Source organism: Hyperolius riggenbachi, chromosome 10 (assembly GCF_040937935.1).
Source record: "Hyperolius riggenbachi isolate aHypRig1 chromosome 10, aHypRig1.pri, whole genome shotgun sequence".
In the NCBI taxonomy this organism is placed as follows: Eukaryota; Metazoa; Chordata; class Amphibia; order Anura; family Hyperoliidae; genus Hyperolius; species Hyperolius riggenbachi.
In genome coordinates, this window is record NC_090655.1 from 214,309,045 (window position 1) to 214,322,093 (window position 13,049).

Here is a 13,049-nt window from a genome sequence, read left to right on the forward strand (position 1 = left end):
GGGATTAGCTTCCTTGGCTCTGAAAAGACTCCTGGTTTGTCAATTAACATCTGAGTGTTACCCCTCTGGCTTCATTAGCAAGTCACAGGGCACAGGCTTCATGAAAAGAACTAGGCTAACTATTTCTCTGAAGACAGCAGAGACCCCCCAGGCTGGACTGCCTGGTGTCCACAGACATGAGATTCTGATTGGGGCAGCGCAACGACAACCGAGGCAGGAAGTCGGTTGCGGCTGCGTTTTCTGCGCACTGACGGCTCGCCCGTCACACCAGCTAATCCTAAAATAGGCACCTTCTACATCTTACCAAAAATACACAAAGGAAATCCAGGTCGTCCTATCATCTCTGGTTTGGGGACACTAACAGAAAAGATATCTGGTTGGGTAGAAAACATTCTTAAACCCATGGTAAGGAATACAGCCAGCTACATCCAAGACACCACTGACCTTCTTAACAAAATGACTGCCATGGGTCCGATCCCAGAGGGTGCTATCCTGGCTACAATGGATGTTGAATCCCTTTATACCAATATTCCACACGAGGACGGTATTGCAGCTTGCCAACATTTCCTTCAGCTAAATGATCTACCAACAGAGCCCACACTACAACTTATCAGGTATATACTAACTCACAACTATTTTTCATTTGGGAATGATATGTATCTACAGACAATGGGCAGTGCTATGGGAAGTAGGATGTCGCCCCAGTATGCAAATTTGTTTATGGCCAGATTGGAGGAAAACTTCCTTTCAACTTGTGAAATTAAACCATGGGCTTACTTCAGATTTATAGACTATATCCTATTAATCTGGACAGCATCACAGGAAGAATTAATCAGATTCCACAAAAACTTCTCAGAGTACCACAAGAGCATCAAGTTAACGCTCAGCTTTTCAACCTCCCATGTCAGTTTCCTGGATACCACAATTTATATACAAGATAGAATTTTACAAACATCCATATACCGTAAACCAACTGACCGGCATATTTACCTAAAATGGAAGAGTTTCCACCCGGAACACACCAAAAAATCTATTGTTTACAGCCAGGCTCTGAGGTATAACCGAATATGTTCTAATTCAGAGGACAGAGACAGACAACTTATGTCACTACGTAAAATATTCATAGATCAGGGATATCATCCACAAATCGTTGATGATCAAATACACAGAGCAACTTTAAAATCAAGAGAGGAACTGTTGAAGTACACCCCAAAGACTGAAAACAACAGAATCCCAATTGTGGTAACTAGTGGTGCTCAGCAGAGCTCGAATATTCGAGTAGCTCGAATATTCGAGCTCTTTTTCAGCTATTCGAGCTCGGTATTCGAGCTCCGAATAGCTGGAGCTATTCGAATGGGCTATCCGAGTACACTCGAATAGCCCATTCACTATTCGAGCTATTCGAGCAACCCGGCGCTATTCGAGCTCGGTACCGAGCTCGAATAGCGTCATAGCCCAGATTGATGTCCTTAGAGCCAATCAGAGGGCTCCCAGGCCCTCTGACGGCAGCCAATCACAGAGGGGGACCCTGGCCAGCCCCTACCCTATAAATAGCGGCCGCCATGTTGCGTTTCTCCATGCTTGCCTGAGACTTGTACAGAGACAGTTGCTCCTTTGTGCTTTGGCTTAGCAAGTGCTCTATTGTGATCATTTACCTAGCGTTTTTGCTCACCTACACCTGCCATATACACCTATATTGTTGTTAGTTAGATAGACATTGTATTTTAGTTAGTAGCTTGTGTGTTACATTAGAGACAGGCAGCTGCTGCAAGCTTACAGGTTTAGGCCTCAGGGGGGCCTTGCCTCTGTGGGCAGCTGTCCTCTGTTTATTTCTCTCATCTATACCAGTATTTCTGCTGTCCTTTACTAATAGTATTGTAGTTATACTGTACTAGGAGTAGGACACTCACTGACTGTCACTGTTTATAGGCTACTAGCTAGCTCCTGCGTGTGTGCACTCACTCACTGTCTGTGTGTACACACACTCTATTTCCTTCTGATTACTGATAGATTATTGTTAGTTAGTTGTACTTACTTACTACTTACTCTTACTGTACCCGTAGGGACACTCACTGTCACTGTTCATATAGGCTACTAGCTCCTGCGTGTGCGCACTGCACTCACTGTCTGAGTGTACACACACAACACACACTCTATTTCCTTCTGATCGCTGATTGATTATCGTAATTAGTTAGCTGTACTTACTGTTACTACTTACTCTTACTGTACTAGGAGTCTAGGACACTCAGTCACTGTCCATAGGCTACTAGCTCCTGCGTGCGTGCACTCACTGTCTGAGTGTACACACACCCACACTCCATTTCCTTCTGATCGCTGATTGATTATCGTAATTAGTTAGTTGTACTTACTGTTACTACTTACTCTTACTGTACTAGGAGTCTAGGACACTCAGTCACTGTCCATAGGCTACTAGCTCCTGCGTGCGTGCACTCACTGTCTGAGTGTACACACACCACCCACACTCTATTTCCTTCTGATCGCTGATTGATTATTGTAATTAGTTAGTTCTACTTACTGTTACTACTTACTCTTACTGTACTAGGAGTCTAGGACACTCAGTCACTGTGTTCATAGGCTACTAGCTCCTGCGTGCGTGCACTCACTGTCTGAGTGTACACACACCCACACTCCATTTCCTTCTGATCGCTGATTGATTATTGTAATTAGTTAGTTCTACTTACTGTTACTACTTACTCTTACTGTACTAGGAGTCTAGGACACTCAGTCACTGTGTTCATAGGCTACTAGCTCCTGCGTGCGTGCACTCACTGTCTGAGTGTACACACACCCACACTCCATTTCCTTCTGATCGCTGATTGATTATTGTAATTAGTTAGTTCTACTTACTGTTACTACTTACTCTTACTGTACTAGGAGTCTAGGACACTCAGTCACTGTGTTCATAGGCTACTAGCTCCTGCGTGCGTGCACTCACTGTCTGAGTGTACACACACCCACACTCCATTTCCTTCTGATCGCTGATTGATTATCGTAATTAGTTAGTTGTACTTACTGTTACTACTTACTCTTACTGTACTAGGAGTCTAGGACACTCAGTCACTGTCCATAGGCTACTAGCTCCTGCGTGCGGTCACTCACTGTCTGAGTGTACACACACCACCCACACTCTATTTCCTTCTGATCGCTGATTGATTATTGTAATTAGTTAGTTCTACTTACTGTTACTACTTACTCTTACTGTACTAGGAGTCTAGGACACTCAGTCACTGTGTTCATAGGCTACTAGCTCCTGCGTTCGTGCACTCATTGTCTGAGTGTACACACACCCACACTCCATTTCCTTCTGATCGCTGATTGATTATTGTAATTAGTTAGTTCTACTTACTGTTACTACTTACTCTTACTGTACTAGGAGTCTAGGACACTCAGTCACTGTGTTCATAGGCTACTAGCTCCTGCGTGCGTGCACTCACTGTCTGAGTGTACACACACCCACACTCCATTTCCTTCTGATCGCTGATTGATTATTGTAATTAGTTAGTTCTACTTACTGTTACTACTTACTCTTACTGTACTAGGAGTCTAGGACACTCAGTCACTGTGTTCATAGGCTACTAGCTCCTGCGTGCGTGCACTCACTGTCTGAGTGTACACACACAACACACACTCTATTTCCTTCTGATCGCTGATTGATTATCGTAATTAGTTAGTTGTACTTACTGTTACTACTTACTCTTACTGTACTAGGAGTCTAGGACACTCAGTCACTGTGTTCATAGGCTACTAGCTCCTGCGTGCGTGCACTCACTGTCTGAGTGTACACACACCCACACTCCATTTCCTTCTGATCGCTGATTGATTATTGTAATTAGTTAGTTCTACTTACTGTTACTACTTACTCTTACTGTACTAGGAGTCTAGGACACTCAGTCACTGTGTTCATAGGCTACTAGCTCCTGCGTGCGTGCACTCACTGTCTGAGTGTACACACACCCACACTCCATTTCCTTCTGATCGCTGATTGATTATTGTAATTAGTTAGTTCTACTTACTGTTACTACTTACTCTTACTGTACTAGGAGTCTAGGACACTCAGTCACTGTGTTCATAGGCTACTAGCTCCTGCGTGCGTGCACTCACTGTCTGAGTGTACACACACCCACACTCCATTTCCTTCTGATCGCTGATTGATTATCGTAATTAGTTAGTTGTACTTACTGTTACTACTTACTCTTACTGTACTAGGAGTCTAGGACACTCAGTCACTGTCCATAGGCTACTAGCTCCTGCGTGCGGTCACTCACTGTCTGAGTGTACACACACCACCCACACTCTATTTCCTTCTGAACGCTGATTGATTATTGTAATTAGTTAGTTCTACTTACTGTTACTACTTACTCTTACTGTACTAGGAGTCTAGGACACTCAGTCACTGTGTTCATAGGCTACTAGCTCCTGCGTGCGTGCACTCACTGTCTGAGTGTACACACACCCACACTCCATTTCCTTCTGATCGCTGATTGATTATTGTAATTAGTTAGTTCTACTTACTGTTACTACTTACTCTTACTGTACTAGGAGTCTAGGACACTCAGTCACTGTGTTCATAGGCTACTAGCTCCTGCGTGCGTGCACTCACTGTCTGAGTGTACACACACCCACACTCCATTTCCTTCTGATCGCTGATTGATTATTGTAATTAGTTAGTTTTACTTACTGTTACTACTTACTCTTACTGTACTAGGAGTCTAGGACACTCAGTCACTGTGTTCATAGGCTACTAGCTCCTGCGTGCGTGCACTCACTGTCTGAGTGTACAAACACAACACACACTCTATTTCCTTCTGATCGCTGATTGATTATCGTAATTAGTTAGTTGTACTTACTGTTACTACTTACTCTTACTGTACTAGGAGTCTAGGACACTCAGTCACTGTGTTCATAGGCTACTAGCTCCTGCGTGCGTGCACTCACTGTCTGAGTGTACACACACCCACACTCCATTTCCTTCTGATCGCTGATTGATTATTGTAATTAGTTAGTTCTACTTACTGTTACTACTTACTCTTACTGTACTAGGAGTCTAGGACACTCAGTCACTGTGTTCATAGGCTACTAGCTCCTGCGTGCGTGCACTCACTGTCTGAGTGTACACACACCCACACTCCATTTCCTTCTGATCGCTGATTGATTATTGTAATTAGTTAGTTCTACTTACTGTTACTACTTACTCTTACTGTACTAGGAGTCTAGGACACTCAGTCACTGTGTTCATAGGCTACTAGCTCCTGCGTGCGTGCACTCACTGTCTGAGTGTACACACACTAAATTTACTTGTGATTACTACTGATTATTGTAACTGCTAGTTGTACTTCCTGACTGTTACTACTTACTTACTGTACTAGGGGACACTCACTCAGTCACCTCACCAACCAACCCACTCCATTAAAGTACCCCACTTTTCTAACTACAATCAGAGAAAGAACATGTGTGCATCAACCAAGTGAACCTGACAAATCTGGCTTTGCAAATTTGGCCTATTGGCTAATCACGAGACATTGCTCATGCAAATAAGCATTTGCTTTCGCATGCCTAAATATGCAGGGTCAAAACCAAAAACCGCAAAACAATCGCCCTGCGGGAATTAGTTCATGCTATACAGCACTATCCAGGGGCGCCACGAGGAGGCTTCCCATTGCCCCCATACAACCGGGGGGCCGCGGGGGTCCCAGGCACTCTCACCGCCTGGAACCCACACAGCGGCACCCCGGAGGCGGAGGCTGGGGGGTGCAGGCGATCTCCCCAGCGTGGCCAGCGCCGGGAAGAGCCGCCCGCACACACCTCCCAAGATTAAAAACAGGCACTTACCTCAACGTCCATTGCGTTCTGCTGTATGCGCATAACCTGGGCGCGACACATAGGGGGCGGACAGGCGCAAATAGCCTGCTCCAGGGCTCTCACCTCCTAAAACAAGCCACTCACTACCTGCCCTCAGAAAAAAGAAATGCAATGCTAACTACAATCAGAGAAAGAACATGTGTGCATCAACCAAGTGAACCTGACAAATCTGGCTTTGCAAATTTGGCCTATTGGCTAATCACGAGACATTGCTCATGCAAATAAGCATTTGCTTTCGCATGCCTAAATATGCAGGGTCAAAACCAAAAACCGCAAAACAATCGCCCTGCGGGAATTAGTTCATGCTATACAGCACTATCCAGGGGCGCCACGAGGAGGCTTCCCATTGCCCCCATACAACCGGGGGGCCGCGGGGGTCCCAGGCACTCTCACCGCCTGGAACCCACACAGCGGCACCCCGGAGGCGGAGGCTGGGGGGTGCAGGCGATCTCCCCAGCGTGGCCAGCGCCGGGAAGAGCCGCCCGCACACACCTCCCAAGATTAAAAACAGGCACTTACCTCAACGTCCATTGCGTTCTGCTGTATGCGCATAACCTGGGCGCGACACATAGGGGGCGGACAGGCGCAAATAGCCTGCTCCAGGGCTCTCACCTCCTAAAACAAGCCACTCACTACCTGCCCTCAGAAAAAAGAAATGCAATGCTAACTACAATCAGAGAAAGAACATGTGTGCATCAACCAAGTGAACCTGACAAATCTGGCTTTGCAAATTTGGCCTATTGGCTAATCACGAGACATTGCTCATGCAAATAAGCATTTGCTTTCGCATGCCTAAATATGCAGGGTCAAAACCAAAAACCGCAAAACAATCGCCCTGCGGGAATTAGTTCATGCTATACAGCACTATCCAGGGGCGCCACGAGGAGGCTTCCCATTGCCCCCATACAACCGGGGGGCCGCGGGGGTCCCAGGCACTCTCACCGCCTGGAACCCACACAGCGGCACCCCGGAGGCGGAGGCTGGGGGGTGCAGGCGATCTCCCCAGCGTGGCCAGCGCCGGGAAGAGCCGCCCGCACACACCTCCCAAGATTAAAAACAGGCACTTACCTCAACGTCCATTGCGTTCTGCTGTATGCGCATAACCTGGGCGCGACACATAGGGGGCGGACAGGCGCAAATAGCCTGCTCCAGGGCTCTCACCTCCTAAAACAAGCCACTCACTACCTGCCCTCAGAAAAAAGAAATGCAATGCTAACTACAATCAGAGAAAGAACATGTGTGCATCAACCAAGTGAACCTGACAAATCTGGCTTTGCAAATTTGGCCTATTGGCTAATCACGAGACATTGCTCATGCAAATAAGCATTTGCTTTCGCATGCCTAAATATGCAGGGTCAAAACCAAAAACCGCAAAACAATCGCCCTGCGGGAATTAGTTCATGCTATACAGCACTATCCAGGGGCGCCACGAGGAGGCTTCCCATTGCCCCCATACAACCGGGGGGCCGCGGGGGTCCCAGGCACTCTCACCGCCTGGAACCCACACAGCGGCACCCCGGAGGCGGAGGCTGGGGGGTGCAGGCGATCTCCCCAGCGTGGCCAGCGCCGGGAAGAGCCGCCCGCACACACCTCCCAAGATTAAAAACAGGCACTTACCTCAACGTCCATTGCGTTCTGCTGTATGCGCATAACCTGGGCGCGACACATAGGGGGCGGACAGGCGCAAATAGCCTGCTCCAGGGCTCTCACCTCCTAAAACAAGCCACTCACTACCTGCCCTCAGAAAAAAGAAATGCAATGCTAACTACAATCAGAGAAAGAACATGTGTGCATCAACCAAGTGAACCTGACAAATCTGGCTTTGCAAATTTGGCCTATTGGCTAATCACGAGACATTGCTCATGCAAATAAGCATTTGCTTTCGCATGCCTAAATATGCAGGGTCAAAACCAAAAACCGCAAAACAATCGCCCTGCGGGAATTAGTTCATGCTATACAGCACTATCCAGGGGCGCCACGAGGAGGCTTCCCATTGCCCCCATACAACCGGGGGGCCGCGGGGGTCCCAGGCACTCTCACCGCCTGGAACCCACACAGCGGCACCCCGGAGGCGGAGGCTGGGGGGTGCAGGCGATCTCCCCAGCGTGGCCAGCGCCGGGAAGAGCCGCCCGCACACACCTCCCAAGATTAAAAACAGGCACTTACCTCAACGTCCATTGCGTTCTGCTGTATGCGCATAACCTGGGCGCGACACATAGGGGGCGGACAGGCGCAAATAGCCTGCTCCAGGGCTCTCACCTCCTAAAACAAGCCACTCACTACCTGCCCTCAGAAAAAAGAAATGCAATGCTAACTACAATCAGAGAAAGAACATGTGTGCATCAACCAAGTGAACCTGACAAATCTGGCTTTGCAAATTTGGCCTATTGGCTAATCACGAGACATTGCTCATGCAAATAAGCATTTGCTTTCGCATGCCTAAATATGCAGGGTCAAAACCAAAAACCGCAAAACAATCGCCCTGCGGGAATTAGTTCATGCTATACAGCACTATCCAGGGGCGCCACGAGGAGGCTTCCCATTGCCCCCATACAACCGGGGGGCCGCGGGGGTCCCAGGCACTCTCACCGCCTGGAACCCACACAGCGGCACCCCGGAGGCGGAGGCTGGGGGGTGCAGGCGATCTCCCCAGCGTGGCCAGCGCCGGGAAGAGCCGCCCGCACACACCTCCCAAGATTAAAAACAGGCACTTACCTCAACGTCCATTGCGTTCTGCTGTATGCGCATAACCTGGGCGCGACACATAGGGGGCGGACAGGCGCAAATAGCCTGCTCCAGGGCTCTCACCTCCTAAAACAAGCCACTCACTACCTGCCCTCAGAAAAAAGAAATGCAATGCTAACTACAATCAGAGAAAGAACATGTGTGCATCAACCAAGTGAACCTGACAAATCTGGCTTTGCAAATTTGGCCTATTGGCTAATCACGAGACATTGCTCATGCAAATAAGCATTTGCTTTCGCATGCCTAAATATGCAGGGTCAAAACCAAAAACCGCAAAACAATCGCCCTGCGGGAATTAGTTCATGCTATACAGCACTATCCAGGGGCGCCACGAGGAGGCTTCCCATTGCCCCCATACAACCGGGGGGCCGCGGGGGTCCCAGGCACTCTCACCGCCTGGAACCCACACAGCGGCACCCCGGAGGCGGAGGCTGGGGGGTGCAGGCGATCTCCCCAGCGTGGCCAGCGCCGGGAAGAGCCGCCCGCACACACCTCCCAAGATTAAAAACAGGCACTTACCTCAACGTCCATTGCGTTCTGCTGTATGCGCATAACCTGGGCGCGACACATAGGGGGCGGACAGGCGCAAATAGCCTGCTCCAGGGCTCTCACCTCCTAAAACAAGCCACTCACTACCTGCCCTCAGAAAAAAGAAATGCAATGCTAACTACAATCAGAGAAAGAACATGTGTGCATCAACCAAGTGAACCTGACAAATCTGGCTTTGCAAATTTGGCCTATTGGCTAATCACGAGACATTGCTCATGCAAATAAGCATTTGCTTTCGCATGCCTAAATATGCAGGGTCAAAACCAAAAACCGCAAAACAATCGCCCTGCGGGAATTAGTTCATGCTATACAGCACTATCCAGGGGCGCCACGAGGAGGCTTCCCATTGCCCCCATACAACCGGGGGGCCGCGGGGGTCCCAGGCACTCTCACCGCCTGGAACCCACACAGCGGCACCCCGGAGGCGGAGGCTGGGGGGTGCAGGCGATCTCCCCAGCGTGGCCAGCGCCGGGAAGAGCCGCCCGCACACACCTCCCAAGATTAAAAACAGGCACTTACCTCAACGTCCATTGCGTTCTGCTGTATGCGCATAACCTGGGCGCGACACATAGGGGGCGGACAGGCGCAAATAGCCTGCTCCAGGGCTCTCACCTCCTAAAACAAGCCACTCACTACCTGCCCTCAGAAAAAAGAAATGCAATGCTAACTACAATCAGAGAAAGAACATGTGTGCATCAACCAAGTGAACCTGACAAATCTGGCTTTGCAAATTTGGCCTATTGGCTAATCACGAGACATTGCTCATGCAAATAAGCATTTGCTTTCGCATGCCTAAATATGCAGGGTCAAAACCAAAAACCGCAAAACAATCGCCCTGCGGGAATTAGTTCATGCTATACAGCACTATCCAGGGGCGCCACGAGGAGGCTTCCCATTGCCCCCATACAACCGGGGGGCCGCGGGGGTCCCAGGCACTCTCACCGCCTGGAACCCACACAGCGGCACCCCGGAGGCGGAGGCTGGGGGGTGCAGGCGATCTCCCCAGCGTGGCCAGCGCCGGGAAGAGCCGCCCGCACACACCTCCCAAGATTAAAAACAGGCACTTACCTCAACGTCCATTGCGTTCTGCTGTATGCGCATAACCTGGGCGCGACACATAGGGGGCGGACAGGCGCAAATAGCCTGCTCCAGGGCTCTCACCTCCTAAAACAAGCCACTCACTACCTGCCCTCAGAAAAAAGAAATGCAATGCTAACTACAATCAGAGAAAGAACATGTGTGCCCCACTTTTCACCCGCCCTTTTAAAAAACTTTTGTCTATACGCCCAAAACATTTAAGATGTCTGGAAGTGGCAGCCAGCGCGGTTTGGGCAAGGGGAACGGCAGCAAGGGAATCAGGAGGAGAGGGAGCAGCATTGTGGCAAGCCGCGGTCGCGGGCGCGCCACCATGCACAGTTCCGCAGCAGCAGCAGCAGCGTCAGTGGCTAACATTCCTCCCATAGCCACTGGCCGTGGACGCCTTGGGCGCCGCCCAGCAGGAGCATCTGCAACTCACGCTGCAGAGACACAGCAGCAGCAGCGTGTAGCACCTGCTCCCATTTTCCTCCAGCCGGGTCGGAAACGTCCCATTGAGGAAAAGGATGCAGACACTGTGGTGCAACTCATGACGGAGGATGAGCAGCCCGCCATCAGCTCTGCATCCGAGGCCTCCACCCTCACCACCACCACCACCACCACCACCACCACCCCTGTTCGCAGCAGCCGCCCAGCAGGGCCTGGGGAGGAGGCCAGTTCACCATCAGTCGCCGACCTGTCACTCAGCAGTCTTTTTACCCCAGGCACCATCAGGGTATTGTCTGCTGTTGTTGGCGATTTTGAGGAGGAGATGCTGATGGGCACTTTGGGGGAGGAGGGATTGGACAGCAAGACTGTGGCGACAGTCAAGCGTCCCATCCATGCATCAGGAGAGGAGTTTGGGGGGTCATCATCCCAGCAGGACATGTTTCAGGAGGGGCATGATGATGATGACCCGGTGACAGACAGAGACTGGGTGCCACCACCTCCAGGGGATGTCGTCCTCAGCAGCTCTGAGGAGGAGGAGGAGGATGCGCTTGTGGGCCTTGCAAGGAGGCGCATCATTGCAAGCATTGGCAGCGTCCCACAGCCTGCTGGTGTCTCAGGCTCAGCAGCAGCAGCAGCAGCATCAGCCAGTACCACCACCAGCCGCACCCAAGCCCCCCCCCCAACCACCACAGGGAGACAGGCAGCAGCGCTTCCATGCCGTAGGGGGAAGTTTCTTTCACCAATCTGGCGGTTTTTCACCATGCCCACTGTGTACAGCAAGTACGCCACTTGCAACCACTGTCAGCGGAAGTTGAGCAGAGGTGCAGACCCCTTAAAGTTCAGCACCAGCTCGCTCATCAACCACATTGCGGCCAAACATTTCCACCAGCATGAGGAGTTCCAGAGGCTGAAGGCATCTGCTGCTGGCAGTGGCACCACACCCATCACTGCACAGCCTTCAGCAGCAGCAGCAGCAACAGCAGCCACCCGCCCTCCTGCTCCTCCAGCAGCACCAGCAGGAGTGCGGAAACCAGTGGCGTACCTAGGGTATTTGGCACCCGGTGCTGGTTATCCACAGTCACCCCCCCCCCCCCCCCCGGGCTGTGGAGTCGGTACAAAAATCTTCCGACTCCTCAGTTTATGAAACCACGACTCCAACTCCGACTCCGGGTACCCAAAATAGCTTCAACTCCGACTCCTTAGTCTTAATACTTAACAGGGCTGTGGATTTTGTACCAAAATCACCCGACTCCTCAGTTTATGAAATCAACGACTCCGACTCCAACTCCAACTCCAGGTGCCCAAAATTGCCCAGACTCCGACTCTTCGACTCAGACTCCACAGCCCTGCCCCCCCGTAATTGGGGCTACGTTGCGCAAAAAATGTGTGTGGTCATATACCAAAATGTGGGTGTGGTCACGGGTGGAGACTAGTTTACATGAACTTAGCAATGGTGGGACATTAGATTAGGACAGTGGTGGCGAAAAGTCACTTATCTATCGCAAAGTGCCTACAGCAATTTAAACTAAATACAAACATTTTAACTCATACATGAACATTATGGAAAATCCAAGTTGAAAATAAACTGTGAAGATAAACAATTTCATCCATCCTACTCCTGAAAAATGTATTTTTTTTTTTTTAAAACCCCCCCAGTTTTATTTTCTGTTTTAAAAAGCTAAAAAAAAAAAAAAAAAAAGTAGGTTTAAAGGAGTTATCCGGGCAGTTTTAATAAAATGAACGCCCCAAGCTCCCAGGACCTCCCTCGCCGCATCTCTGCTCTCAGCCGTTCGCCGGAGGCTAAGAACTACTACCACCTGCGCAGTCCGCTCCGGCCCACGTGGCGGTGATTGACAGCGCCGATCGCGCAGGCGCAGTACAGAGCAACCTCCAGGTCGCTCTGACATCATCGCCGGGGACCGGGTCGGAGCTCCGGCGAACGGCTGAGAGCAGAGATGCGGCGAGGGAGGTCCTGGGAGCTTGGGGCGTTCATTTTATTAAAACTGCCCGGATAACTCCTTTAGGGCTGGAACCCACAGGAGCGCTTTTGGCAGCGTTTTGGCAGCACTGCGATACGCTAGCACTTTGCCAAAACGCTGGGCTAATGTTAATGGATGGGGCAACTTCCACAGGAGCGTTTGCGTTTCTCAGAAACGCAAACGCAGGACATGCAGCATTTTGGGAGCGTTAGCGCTTCAATGTAAAGTATTGAACCGCTAGCAGAAACGCTCAGCAAAACCTAAACTCAGCGGTTTTGCTAGCGTTTTGCGGTTCAGCACACTGTAACAAAATGAAAAATAATTCACAGGACCAATCAGGATAAAAACGCAAAACGCTAGGCACCCGCTGGG